The sequence below is a fragment of the Phragmites australis genome, chromosome 18 (genome assembly GCF_958298935.1).
Source record: "Phragmites australis chromosome 18, lpPhrAust1.1, whole genome shotgun sequence".
NCBI lineage: Eukaryota > Viridiplantae > Streptophyta > Magnoliopsida > Poales > Poaceae > Phragmites > Phragmites australis.
This window is the reverse complement of record NC_084938.1, coordinates 8,539,625-8,554,740: the sequence shown is the minus strand read 5'-3', so window position 1 is coordinate 8,554,740 and position 15,116 is coordinate 8,539,625.

Sequence of the window (15,116 nt, the reverse complement as noted above, 5' to 3'; positions counted from 1 at the left end):
TAGTGAGCTCCGCCGGGTCAAATGGCCCTCCAAGTTCCGCCCTGAGCTGCCAGAGAAGTACGACGGGTCCATCGACCCCGTTGAGTTCCTCCAGATATACACTAGGGCCGTCCAGGCGGCCGGTGGCAGTGAAAAGGTGATGGCAAATTATTTCCATGTTGCCTTGAGGGGCTCTGCCCGTTCTTGGCTCATGAACTTACCCCCAGGATCTATTAGCTCCTGGGATGACCTTTGCCACCAGTTCGTGGCTACTAATTTTCAGGGCACATTCACCCGCCCCGGCTTGGAGTGCGACCTCCATGCCGTCAAGCAGCAGGAGGGGGAGACGCTACGGTGCTTCATTCAGCGTTTCAGCCAGGTCCGCAACACTATCCCGCGGATAGCCCCCCACGCCATAATCGTCGCCTTTCGGCAGGGCGTCCGCGACGAGTGGATGCTCGAGAAGCTAGGTACGCACGAGATCGAAACCACTGCGGAACTCTTTGCGCTGGCCGACAAGTGCGCCAAGGCGGCGGAGGCGCGGGCTTGGCATGCTCCGTGCCCCGAGCGCCCCGCCGCCGACCAACCAAGTTCTTCCCACTCCGACAGGCGGGAAAAGAAAAAGAGAAGAAGGTGCGAGGCTGCTCCCGTCGAACCGGCCAAGGGCCTCGCCCCTAGGCCAGCCCAAGAGCCCGATCGCCGACAAGAATGCCGGGTGGCCGCTGACAGACGGCCTGCACCCACGAGAGCCACTGCCAGGGCCCCTCCTAGGGCTCCAGCTCCCGCAAGGGCTCCGACTCCCGCAAGGGCTCCGGTCCCCGCCCGGGCTCCCACTCCAGCAAGAGCCCCCGCTCCTGCGGGGCCCGAGCCAGGCAAATGGTGCCCAATCCACCAGACCAGATGGCATGACCTCACAGTGTGTCGTACGGTCAAAGGCCTCGTCAAGCAGTGCCAGAGGGAGCGCGACGAGTCCCGCAGGGAAGGCGACACTCAGGTCGCCCCCGGCAGCGCAGAGCTCGGCTTTCAGGAGCCCGAGCATACCATCGCCTTCATCGACGGAGGCGCCTATACGCCTTCCTCACGGCGTGGCATCAAGACCATGCGCTGCGAGGTGTGTTCGGCAACCCCGAGAGAAGAGGCCACAAGGCCCCTGAGATGGTCGGACGCTCCGATCACGTTCAGTATGGCCGATCACCCCGCCAGTACTGCAGGCGTGGGGCGACTACCCTTGGTGGTGTCCCCCACCATCTGCAATATCAAGGTCGGCTGAGTGCTGATCGATGCGGGCGCAGGCCTCAACCTCCTATCCAAGGAGGCCTTCGAGAAGCTGCAGGTGCCCTCCAGGTGCCTAAAGCCATTCCTTCCATTCTTCTTTCCAGCGTGCTATTCGCATCACCCTTGATTCGCAGGTTGGCCGCAACATCGAGGCCTACATCAATGATCTCGTGGTCAAATCCCGAGACCGCGCCACCCTGCTCGAAGACCTTGCCGAGACTTTCAATAGTCTCTGCACTACCCGCCTGAAGCTCAACCCCGAGAAATGTGTTTTTGGGGTACCTGCGGGCAAGCTCCTCGGTTTCTTGGTTTCCAGCCGAGGGATCAAACCAATCCAGAGAAGATCCGAGCCATTGAGCAGATGCGACCCCCGGCTCGACTCAAGGAGGTTCAACGTCTCGCTGGCTGCATGGCGGCCCTCGGGCGCTTCATCTCCAAACTTGGGGAGCGGGGGCTCCCCCTCTTCAAGCTTCTGAAGAAGACCGGTCGTTTTGACTGGACGCCGGAGGCTGAGCAGGCCTTCCGCGAACTGAAGAAGTATCTCACCTCACCACCCATGCTGGTGGCTCCGTCCGAAGGCGAGCCACTGCTACTCTACGTATTGGCCACTCCTCAGGTCGTAAGCATGGTGCTGGTGGTAGAGCGTGACGAGTGCACGGGGCCAGGTGCTGGGTCCCAGCTCCCGGCCGCCCCCGGGATCTCCCCCATCCTCGCGGCTCCCCCTGAGCAGGGGGTCGAGCCCGAGCACTCGACTCCTCCCGGCCAGGGAGTAGAGCCCGAGCACCCGGTCAGCCCCGACAGCGCCGCCGAGCCTGGGGGCTGCGACAGCCCCTCGAGTGAGGCCACGGTCCAGACCCGCCGTGTACAGCAACCCAGTGTACTTCGTCAGTGAAGTCCTCTGGGAGGCCAAAACAAGGTACCCCTAGGCTCAGAACCTGCTCTACGCCGTGCTCATCGCTTCCCGGAAGCTGCGCCACTACTTCCAAGCGCACAAGGACTCGGTGGTTACCACGTACCCACTGGGACCTATCCTCCAGAACCGAGAAGGCACCGGGCGTGTTGTCAAGTGGGCGGTGGAGCTGGCGGAATTTGACCTGCACTTTGTCAGTCGCCAGGCGATCAAAAGCCAGGCACTCTCTGACTTCGTGGCAGAGTGGACACCCGTCCCCGAGGTCGTCCCAGAAGAGATTTCTGCATATCCCGAGCATCAAGCGCCCGGATACTGGATCATGCACTTCGACGGTTCCCTCTCGCTGAAAGGCACGGGGGCCGGAGTGGTTCTCACCTCCCCAACGGGTGAAGAACTCTGGTACGTCGTGCAGCTGCAGTTCCGCGCATCCAACAACATGGCAGAATATGAAGGTCTTATCGCTGGCCACCGAGCCGCGGTGGGCCTCGGGATTCATCGCCTCCTGGTCAAGGAAGACTCCCAGCTGGTAGTCAACCAGGTATCCAAAGAGTACCAGTGCACGGATCCTCAAATGGCAGCGTACGTGGCAGCAGTCAGAAAGCTGGAGAAGCACTTCGATGGCCTGGAGCTGCGGTACATCCCTCGCCGTGACAACGCTCTGGCCGACGACCTCTCCCGCCTGGCCTCCTCGCATGCGCGCGTCCCTGCCGGAGACTTTGAAGAAAGACTCACACGGCCTTCCGTCCTGCCTGCCGAACAGGGCGAAGGGGAAACCTCGAACTCAATTCAGGGGACCCCGGCGGCGCCCTCAGTGGGAAGCCCCATCAGGGTGCCACCGTCCGACGAGTGCGCTATACTTGCTGAATGTTCTCAAGATGCCTCGTGGATGGACGACATCCGAGGGTACTTGAAGGAAAAGTTCCTCCCCGGGGATGAGGCGTCGGCCGAAAGAGTTGCTCGACAGTCCAAATGCTATGCCATAGTAGATGAGGATCTCTACCGGTGTAGCGCAGGCGGTGTTCTCCTGAAATGCATCTCCCGGGCAGAAGGCGGTGAGCTTCTCGCTGAGATCCACGAGGGCGAGTGCGGTGGCCATGCATCGTTCCGCACGCTGGTCGGGAAGGCCTTCCGGCAAGGTTTCTACTGGCCTACAGCCCTCCAGGATGCTTCCGAGCTGGTTCGGCGCTGCAGAGCAAGCCAGTTCCATGCAAAGCAGATTCACCAGTCAGCTCAGGCTCTTCACACCATCCCCCTGTCATGGCCTTTCGCGGTCTGGGGGCTGGACATTCTGGGTCCATTCCCTCGAGCAATCGGGGGCCATGAGTACCTCTACGTCGCCATCGACAAATTCACCAAGTGGCCGGAGGCGGTCCCAGTCATCAAGGTGACCAAGAACACGGCGCTCCAGTTCATCCGCGGCATCACCAGTCGCTTTGGTGTCCCGAACCGGATCATCATCGACAACGGCACCCAGTTCACAAGTGCCCTGTTCGGGGACTACTGCGAAGACCTTGGCATCAAGCTCTACTTCGCCTCCGTCGCTCACCCTCGGAGCAACGGGCAGGTTGAGCGCGCCAACGCGGAGATACTGAAGGGGCTCAAAACCCGGACCTATGACGTGCTCGCAAAGCACGGGAAGGGGTGGGTCGACGAGCTGCCTGCCGTGCTATGGGCCAATCGGACCACGCCAAGCCGCGCTACTGGGGAGACTCCTTTCTTCCTCGTGTATGGCGCTGAGGCGGTCCTCCCCTCCGAGCTCACTCTAGGCTCCCCTCGGGTGCATGCCTATTCTGAAGGCGAACAGGAGCAGCAGAGGCGCGATGACGTCGATTACTTAGAGGAGCGCTGGTGGTATGCTGCCGTCCGGGCAGCTCGTTACCAGCAAAGTCTGCGGCGCTACCATCAGCACCATGTCCGGGCCCAATCTCTCGAGGTGGGGGATCTAGTTCTCCGATGCGTCCAATCACGCGAAGGAAAGAATAAGCTATCCCCTATATGGGAAGGCCCCTTCACCGTGATCGGGGTCCCGCGAGAAGGCTCCTTCCGACTCGCTGCAGAAGACGGGCAACCGCTCCCCAACCCATGGAACATCGAGCACTTGCGCAAGTTCTACCCATAGATGGCCACGCTCGCGGCTCAGGTCAACCAGCCGGGGGCTTTCCCCCCGCCCAAGTTGACCGGGGGTTACCACTAACTGGGTAAGTCATCCAACTTCGTAAAAAATTATCAATTCAGTATGAATGTTAAAATGCAATCATGTGTCAATTTCGTTTTTCTGGATTCCATATGTTTAATTTGTCTGGTGAGATGCTCGATTGTGCGAGAAAAGTTCGCTCTCTCTTTTTCCCCGCTGATAAAAGAATCCCGATCAGTATGCACGTGGGCAGTTGCTGCTGACTTACGTCTGATGTGGTAGGTTGTGGTGTTCGGTGTCGTGGCAGGCTCCCGGGCACTACCGAGTCCCTGGGCGCCCTGGGTAATCCTATCGCTCGAGCTGCTCGAGTAGTCCGGAGCCTAGGCCCCAGGGGCGGGCTGTCGGTGCTCAGTCTGGTCTGTCATACCCGGGCACCACCGAACCATAGGACCTCTGGGTTATGCCTCTGTTTGCTCTTGTCCGCCGGTTTGGGTATTCGAGAGATCTCTGGTCGAAAACGAGAGCAGTCTATAACAAGTACCGCACTACCAGAGCGCACCAAGCAAGGAATTTCTCCATTTTCTCTTAAGTCACAGATCGGCAATCAAAGAAAAAGCAGCTCGACCGCGAGGGCCTTAACGCCTAGGTCGCTGCTCGACCCCAAGGGTCCTCGGGTGGTCCTACCGCTCAAGCATGAGTGGTCGAGATCACCTGACCACGGGCTCCTCACGTGCCCCTTGGTGCTCGGGCGCCCCGACCGTGGGAACCAAGTCCCCAGGCACCCCCGCTCGGAGCGCATACCCCTCCTGGATCGGTTGGCCGAAAGGCCGACAGCTGTCCGGTGAGTGGTTAAATTCAAACGAATTTACATTCAATAATATTTTGTTCCCGAGTCGTCCTCGGGGACCCTCGTATTCTAATCTGACCGGTGAGATGGTCTCCTCGCACACAAAACCCTACCGCGTGCCCACTTTTTCCTAGAACGACAGAACGGTCTGTAGAAAGGTGTACCGTACATGCGGTAATGTCCGATCGAAGTCTTTCATGGTGGTCGTGGTGTTCGGTCCGCTTTTAGGGCCCCGAGCACTACCGAGTCCCTGGGCGCCCTGGGTAATCCTATCGCTCGAGCTACTCGAGTAATCCAGAGCCTAGGCCTTAGCGGCGGGCTATCGGTGCTCGGTCCGGTCCGTCCTGAGCCCGAACACCACCGAACCATGGGGACTCTTGGTCACATTCCCGCCCGCGCGTGTCTCCGGTCTGCTGACTGAGTGGTCGCAAGGTGGAAAAGTGTTCACCGGTCATGGCGTGCTCCGTGCTGGATCGACCTATCTCCCGGGCAAGGAAGTTCGTGCCTTTGTCTTTTGACTTAGCCGATGCGGACTCGCGAGAGCTCGGGGGCTGAATGCACCGAGAAGGACGATTGGGACAACTTCATTCTCGGGGAAGGAAAGGTCGGGATCAGTCCGACTGAGTACTCCTCGGGGCATCAAGTGAAAACAGCAGAAACTACATCAAGCACTCAGGAGAATACTTGAGTTGCGACCCCAAAGAAAGGCTTCCATTATATTCACAAAGAAGGATAGCTGTTCTGAGGGATCACTCCCATATTTACATCAAGTCAAAAAGAAAAGAAGAAAAAAAGCTACTATAAAAAGCCTAGTCGGAGTCGGAGTCAAAGCCTTCGTGGCCGCTCCTCGGGGCTGGAGGCGGCGGCACCTCCTGCTTGAAACCGGCCGCCACCACGGCGGCGGTGCTCCGAACTACCTCCCGGGCGGCCTCCTCCTCGGCTTCGACCACCCCTTCCTGAGCCGGCTCCAGCGGGAAGTTCGGGGGGCTCGGGGTCCCCAGCGAGCCTCCCTCGGTGCGCTAGGGGCGGGCTCAGACGGCGCCGGGCGCTCGGGCGGCCGCAGCATCTCTGTCTCAACCGCCGCGTCCGCCGGCCCCCTCTCGGTCGCCACATCCACCGGTCCCAGCAAGGACATCGCGTTCGCCGGCTCCGGCTCCGCCGCCTCGTCCGCCAGTTCCGGCACCGCCACCGTGTCTGTCGGCCCTGGCACCACCGTTGCGTCCGTCTGCCCCGTCTCCGCCGCCGTGTCCCCTGGCCCCGGCCCCGCCACCGCACTCGCCAGCCCTGGCTCCGCCGGCGCGCTTGGCTCGGGGGCTGGCGCCAGCCTCGGCGCCTCCGGCCGCCCCTGGCCCTCAGCGGCGCCCGTAGGCGGCCTGCGGGAGAAGGACAAAGATCAAAACGAAAGTCCAGAGCTTAGTTCGTGCGAAGCACGCCCAAGAAGGAATGAAGGACAAGACTTACGCGGCTGTCGGCTTTCGGTACTGCCATTTCGCTGCCGGAATCCTGAACTCCGGGCTCGGTGGCGCCGGCCCAGAGTCCTCCCTCCTCCTCTTTCGCCGGGGGTTCTACGGGGCCATCGCGTGGTCTCCGGGCGCCGGATCGGGCCCCAGCCGAACAAGGCGCAACTCCAGAACTGGGAATGCCGCCCCCACCGATGGCGACGGCGGGGACTCCGGCACAGGAGTGAAGAGCCGGGGGCGCTTCCCCCGGTTCTCCAGTGTCGACGCTGCTCCGCTGCCGGCGGTGCCTCCTCCTCTGGTGCGGTGGCTGCTGCCTGCAGCGGCCCCACTGCTGGCCTGCGGCTCGCCGCTCGCGGCGCCCGGGCCACCAGTCCACGCCGGACCGCTTGCGGCCCCCTCGGCAGCTTCGCCTGGATCGCCACCCGCTCGGGATTGGCGCAGAGTGCCATTTCTCTCCACGGGAGCTCCCCCCGGCTCATCTCATCCACGCCGGTCACCACCCGGAGCATGCCCCTCAATTCTGGTGTGCCCAGGTCCCAATCAGCGCCGATCTGAGTCCGGGTGATGTCCTCAGGCCCGGTGTAGAGCCAGCAGGGCCGGACCCACTCCCGCAGGGGCGTCAAGCGGCAGCGCAGGAAGTACGCCACCACCATCACTGAGGTGAGCCCAGCATCGCGCAGGAACCTGATGTGCTCGAAGACCGGCTCTAGCCGCGCATCCGACGGCGGTGGTACCTCCCAGGTCGCCTTCTGGGGCTCCGCCGCAACCTCCGGCAGGGTGAGACGGTCATAGGGGTCGACGTCGACGTAAAACCAATCGCACCGCCACTCCTCCCACTTGCTTCGCAGCACCTGGGGGATGTATCACTCCCCCATGCCGTCCCGCAGCCGGAGATTGCAACAGCCCGTGACGTCCGCGGTGGAGTAGCCCCTCTTCTTCCCGGCAGATCACAGCGCGAAGAAATGCCGGAGGAGCGTCACCGACGGTGCCACTCCCACGAACATCTCGCAGAAGTGGGCGAATACCACCAGGAAAATGACTGAGTTGGGGCTCAGATGCACCAGCTGAACGCCGTAGGTGTCGAGGACTTGAAGAAAAAACGTCGAGAACGGCGGCATCAGCCCAGCTGCCACGAAAGATGTGAACAAGACGATACACCCGGGGCGGGTCGTCGCCGGCGGGAAGCTCACCGGCATCACCACCAGGGCCCTCTGCTGGCCCTCAGGGACCAACAACTTCCTGATCTTCCCCGCCGCCTCTTCGTTCGTCGGGCGAGACTCCGGCAATACGCTGTCCGGAGTCCTATCGCGGCGGCTTCCTCCAGCTTTTGGCATTTCGTCGGAGGGGGAGGTGGTCTGGGTGGTGGAGAGGGAGATGTGCTCTGATCACCTAGGAGATTCTAAGGGCTCAAGAGCGTGAAAGAAGCAAGGGCTGGATCGCGAGACAGCGTAAAGAGGAGGGCGGTTCACTCCCCTCCCCCTTTTACACCTCAGAGAATTCAAACGTCTCCTGCCATAGCACACTCGGCGGGACAGTTTCCTCGATCGACGTAACTGCCAGGCGAGTCTCCCACAGGTCGTGCGGTGTCAGCGGTTGCTGGGCGTACTTTCCTCGATCTGCACGGCTGCCGCGCGTGCCGCCCGCCCCGTTGTCATGCCCTTCGGGAGTTGTGTGGTCACGTGTCCATTCATCTCCCCGTTGGGCCGTACCAAAGGCCCGGACCGAAGGGGCCACCTTCTGAAAGCTTGCCACGTGGTGTCCGCGCCGGCTTCGGCCTCGTTCACGACGAAGGGCCTATCCGCAATCTTTGGGCCATCACCTGCCAATGGGTCCCTGAATCCCGAGGCCAGGCCAGCCATCCGCCACATGGCGCCATCCCGCGAGGTCTCTCTTGTGGGATGAGGAAAGGCCAAGTCCCGGGAGAAGGTGCTCGGGGCCACGGTCAGTGGCCCCTGAGTACCCCAGTACTCCGATGATCCACGGAATCCGTGCACCGGGAAGAAAGTGCTCGGGGAGGTGCCCGGTCACCCCCGAGCACCCTAGTCCCCCGACGATCAGAAAAGCTAAGTTCCGGGAGAGAGTGCTCGGGGCTGCGTGCGGCAGCTCCCGAGCGCTCGGTTCCCCGAAGATCTGTACAAGAGTGCTTGGGGTTGCACGTGGCAGCCCCCGAGCACTCGGTTCCCCGAGGGTTCGTGCAAGAGTGCTCGGGAGAGAGTGCTCGGGGAGGTGAACAGTACCTCCGAGCACCCGGTACCCCGAGGACAAGGATGGGCATTCTCGGGAGAGAGTGCTCGGGGATGTGAACAGTACCCCCGAGCACTCGGTACCCCGATGACCCAGAAAGGCCCCTGAGGGGCCTGTCGATGAGGTGTCAACCAGCCAGAGGTCCGAGGCCGCATTTAATGAGCGTGCGTGGCCTGACACCTCTAACTGGTCCCGCCGCACTCAGCGTCAGTTCCTGCCACGTTTTGGCAGAGAGGCGTGGGGTCATTAATTGCACAGGTCCCATCCCGTGCCATCCGGCTTGTCTCGGGATAACATCGTGAGGATCAAGGCGTTCCGTCTGCCGCACTGCTATGGCAGGGGAACAAGACAGGGTAAGCATGCCGGGTTGCTCTGCGGCTGCCAGTGGGCCCTCTTCACGGCGCCTGTTGCCAGGGCATTTATGGTGACGGACGACCGGGCGTGCGACGCATTTTCCACCCCCGGTCACTTCACCCAGAAGAAATGATGATGCCCTTTCCATTTATGGTGTCTCGGAACTCGAGCCCCCTCCTTTCCGTTCGGGGCATGTCGTGGCCGGCGAGTCTTTAAAATAGCTGGCAACACAGAAGGGAGAAGGACAACGAGAGACAACACCAACAACGGTGAAAAAACCCCAACCCCAAGATGAACCAGACCAACAACAAGAGTCCGGGAGTAGACACGAAGAACACAGCGTAAGAGAGACACTATGAGCAAGGTTGAGTACAGTTACAGCCGAAGAACAAGGAGCCTCAAGCTCATAGTTAGGCCAACATCCTTGTAACCAGCAACATCCTTGAGGGACTTCCTCAGGACAGTTATAGCATCCATACAGGAGTAGAGTATTACGCCCCTGTGCGGCCCGAACCTGTCTAAATTCCGGTGCATTTACTTCTTCTTGCACTAGGTCATCACCCCCACCACCGTCCGTTGCATTCATTCCCATTTATTTCTCTGACGAACTTATTCAGGATCATCCCCCCGACCGAATCTCTAAAAAGGGGTCTCTCGGGATCCCTGTGACAGGAGTTAATCCTCCGACAGTGTGGTAGCACGAGTGTCTACCGGTGAATCAGCTCAGCGCGTGCATCTACCTCGACATCCCCCAACCCATTCTCCCCCATTTTTAACATAGCCGCTGTTGCGGGGCCGGCTATCGAGATAGGTCCAAGAAAATGACCAATCTCATATATGTGATGAGCCAAAGAAATAATCTCTAACACATAAGTCTAACACCTCGACCCTCCATGGGCACCCAGGGTGCAACTACAATCACTGCACCATGCTATAAGCCAAAGCACAAATAAAATCATGACAAGTGATACACGACCAAAAAGATGACACCACAATTAATATGATGTTCACTATCAAATAACAAACAATTCTGCAAGTGCTACTTATTTAAATCTCCTACAAACCAAGGTAATTTGTTTCATAAACGAACCAATAAATTTAACTATAAGAGAGTCGACTTGTAATTTGAGTTCTTAATTATTAGTCTAGATCAAATAACTAAATCTAAAAATGATATTGTTGGTGCGAAAAGTGCCAATTAATTCCCATAGCCCATCATGCACATCGATCACCCACCAAAACCACACCTGAAAGTGATAAAAGAGGGGTAAGATATAAAATCTCAGCAATCAACCGTTACGAAACCTTCATATCTCACATATAGATTTATTATCAGATTTTAAATAAGCCAAGTGACACAATGCCAAATAAAAGACGCCTTTGACTCCATTATCACCAACTCCAAGAATGTCGCAATGATGCAAGAATGCCATGAACACCTAGAGCTTTATGGATAGCATCCAACCTCTGATGCAAACTCCATTGTACCAGTATGAGGTTGTGGCTAATTGTGACAACCCAGCCTTTTCTCCATATGAATGCATATGCAGGACATGGATGCAAACATCATACATCATTAATCATTAACCACACCATAAGCAGTGATAGATACACCATCAAACTCGTCGAATTAAGACAATAGGACATTTCACACCATGACCACAATGACTTTGCTTAGTAATGATTGAAAGACAACATCACATGGTTCATGAGTACACTCAATCAAGTTATTGTTGCTGGTTCTAATATCACATATTTTAAATGTAAAGCAATGCAAGACATAAAAGCTCCATAACATACGCCACACCTCTACGTTACTTGCCTTTTACCGATACACCTTGTTAAAAGGTTGGGAGCAGTACTTCTTGTTAAAAGGAAATACCAAAACCTTTAATATAATGGCCATCTCATAGCAAAAGAATAACACGCATTGCTATGCTCAAACGTATTGTTTCCTTGCCGTACACATTAAATGGCTTGCTATCCTCATGGAATAAAAATATAAGACTTGCACCCAATGTGTATAATAGGTGACAACTTATATACAGAACTATACTTTATATACCACATTTTCTAGTTAGAAAGTATTGTGAATATTAAACTAATTCGTATTAAAAAACAGCCACGACACTAATACATCAATTGCAGTTCCGCCACCTTGTTATTTTCTTATTTATTTTTATACAACAGGAAATACAACAAATAAGAACACTAAAGTATCTACGCAAGATTTTCCACAACTTTGGTATTTACCACTGCACACAATTTAATTCTGGCGTGTTCTATGCCTAATCAGAGTCTCAAAGGAACCACCCAGTTTCCCCTACTGCGTTGCGAATATCCAAAGTTTAGAATTTCAAATCTCCCAACATATACAACTAAATTCAGGGTATGAGCACTCTATGAAAAGATAATGGAATCATCTAAAAGGTCTCCAAACGACCACTAGATTGAGAATGCGCTGTTCCAAAAATACAGCAGCCCCCCCCCCCCCCCCCCCCGCCAAAAATGATTCTCTCACGTTTTCAAATGGGATATTTATCCCTAAACACCAGCATAAAACAACCTTAAACGACAAAACTCGCAGGAAAAAAATATTTGGTTCCATACCTAACACGAACGATGAGATCGCAAGCCTATTCTTCCTCTCCCTTGCCGTGTGCACCTGCCTGCTTGGCTCCTTGTCTGCAGCTATCAACAAGATGCGCAGGGATAATCAGCGCTTCCTTTTCTCATGCCGCGATTTGGAAGGAGGCCAAACGCAATAGGCATAGCCGTACCGAGATCAACAGTCAGGCAGCAGCGTGAGGGCAAAAGGGGTTCAGGTGGAGATGTGGATCCCTCTCCTTCACATGCATGCAGATCCAAGAAGTCAGAACCCTCCGAGGGATAAGACCACCGAACCCCCGGCTCCTACTGACCGGACAGGGGTGGGCAGGCAGAGGTTTTGTGACTCTAGGCGGATGAGACCCTCGTTCATGGATTGCTCAGTGACATGCCTTGGAGGGATGTCGTTAAGGGGACCCAAGTCGAAGGCGGTCACGACCTGAAACACTTCTTAGGCATCTTCTTTATGGTGAGTGCTACCCTGCAAGAGCCATTTAATTAATGAAATCATATGTGCTGACCTGATGCTTTGTAGATGGCCATGTCCCGGATGCACATGCTCCACAACAAAGTTTGTTAGGTGAGGGCCTAGCTAGCTGGACTCGAGGGGGAGCTTGCCGAGAAGGACCACCGGTTGAACGAGATAGGCCTCCAACTCTCCAAGGAGGTCTTGAGAAGGAGGGGATGCACTCTGAGTTGGAGAACAAATCTAAAGGTAAGCCTATGATATCTTGGACACGATGTGCCTTGTCGTTTTGTTTTCAACCCAATGTCTTTTTTATGTAGAGCTGTCATGTAACAACCCAAAATTCATAAACATGTCATTAAGTATTCATGAGTATCATTAGTATCATGTTCAATTGTTTGATAATTAATGCATGCATTAAAAAAATCATTAGGCTTAATGAGAAGTGATGCATTGTGAAGGAACTCATAAAATTTCTATGTAACATAGGGCTGAAAATTATTTTAGAAATTAGTATATGGCATATGAAGAATATTAGTAAATTTGCCTAGATTTTTGGAAATTAAATTGAAGCCTTAAAAATCTATGCAAGTTAGAAAAGGTTGCAATTTTGGAGAATTTTAATTTGATTTTGGCTCAGCTTTTTGGGTCAAATCACTTAAAATGAGTTGCTTATAAATTATAGCATCATACCAAATTTGTCCTAGATTTATTTGAGCTTGGGAAGGCTCCCATTGGATTAGAGAAAGGAGGGAGATCCTTTTGCTATGTGAGTCACTGTTCATGTGGGGCCATCGGTCATCCCCTCCACCAACCTCCCTCTCTCTGTCTCTCTAGGTCGGCTGCCGCTGATGTTGACAAACATGGCCGGCCACTGAGCCACGCCACCGAGCCTCCTTCCAGAGACGTCAGCCGCCGCCCTTATCTGCCCTCTCCCTCGGTCTCTCTATTTCCCTCCCTCAGTACTCTCTCTCTCTCTCTCTCTCTGTCGCCCATAAGCACAGAGGAGTTGAGCACAGCACATTGCCACCGCCGACCAAATCTGCCATGCCCAATTAGCCTAGCCTACACCAAGAAGAGCACAGAGGAAGGTCACTCGTTCTCTGATAGGATCCCGACGTCTCCCTTGCGAATCTAGGTCAGCAACGGCGTCTTCCTCATCTCCGACGAGCTCCTTCCACCACCCACCATTGAACCACCATGTCACTGCTTCATTTTCCAATCCGAACCGTGGTGAGATTCCCTTCACTCTTATTTTCCTTGCGCATGTGTCGGTTTTTCCTTTAGCCCGACATCGGTGGGGCCCTTCACGAGAGCCGAGCTCCACCACTGGCTATCTTCTGGCCGGGCCCGTCGGCTAAGAAGCACGCTGTCGAGTTCGCATGCCTGTGTAGATGCCTTAGGTTCCCTCGGCTGCGTGATTTGAGCCGCCGTTCGCCAACGGCGTGCCAGGACCTAGCCGCTATAGTCTGGCTGCCCGCCGCGTACCGTCGTTGGCCCCTTTCGGTCATCGCCATTGTCCACATGTGCCACAAATGACTCATGTCCATGCGTTGATGCTCCTGCCACTCTTCCTGGACTGTGCTGTCACACCGCTCGCCACCTGCGAGGCCAGGCGAGCCACCGGCCATGGCAGCACTACGCGCGCCATGGCCATGGGTCGATTTTGACTCGATCAGAGCAGCCTGACCCCACTTCCATTGGTGTGGCTAGCTCATGCTGGGAGAAAAAAGGATTTTAGGGTTTTTGGTTTTTGTTTAATCCAGTTAATTCATAAATCACGAAATGGAATTATTCTCACATTGTTAATTTAGCTTAACCTTGTAAAATTTATAGTAAATTAAATATAGCTCCAAAAATAGTGAAACCAATTTCCTTAGCATTGTATGATAATGCTCTACTTTCTAAAAATGCTAGGAGCCATGAATTTTGTTCTAAAATTTCTTTAGTCAATTAAATGTGTTTAAGCTTTAATAATTCATAATTAATTATTATGAAGTTCAAAATTGGTGAAACCAATTTTGTTAATCTTGTTATAGTTTTCCCTGTTCATTAGAAATACTCACCCGCATGTTAAATATAATTAACATTCTATTTAGGATTAAGCCTTGAGCTAAGCTTAAATAATCCCGGAAAATATTAAATGATTAGCAATGATCAAAATTAAGAAAAAATCATTGATGCTTTAAACTCATGCCATGATGCATTGTATCTCCACTTTGGTCATACATTGTGGAAAACCTCTCATCGTATGTCATCCATACTCATTACGATGCATCGTTCCTTTATTTAGCAAACGACATTTCAGAGAGTCGCATATTTGAACTCGAGAATGAACAAGAAGAGTTCATGAGTGAAGTACAGGAAGCACCAGGCAAGCATTTGTCTTATCTCTCCTATAATTTGGTGAATTGTTGTTCAATTTGCTAGATATTTCTATGTGTCATATATGCATGCTTTAGTGAGTCAATGTTGGGAATCGGATAGATCCTATTTGTTTTATAGTACCTACCTTTACAAAATTGTTAATCCTGATCCTTGTAGCATGGGTATAATGTGTCATGGTCCAATTTCAAAGTGATACGGTAAGTTCTTAGTCTTGCCCAGGTCTTCGGTAGAAGTCGAGCGGTGGATGTCACCATCGTTCGTGAGTTATAAAGTTTTCAATTATTGTTCAAAAGAATGGCAAGTAGTGATGATGAGTTGGTGAGATTGAGACAAGATATGGGTGGTGCCAGGGGTAGTTAGGGAGAGGCGACCCGTGTGCCATGGACCACTTGTGAGTTGGTAAAATTGAGACAAGATGTGGGTGATGTTAGGGACAATTCGGGAAAGGAGAC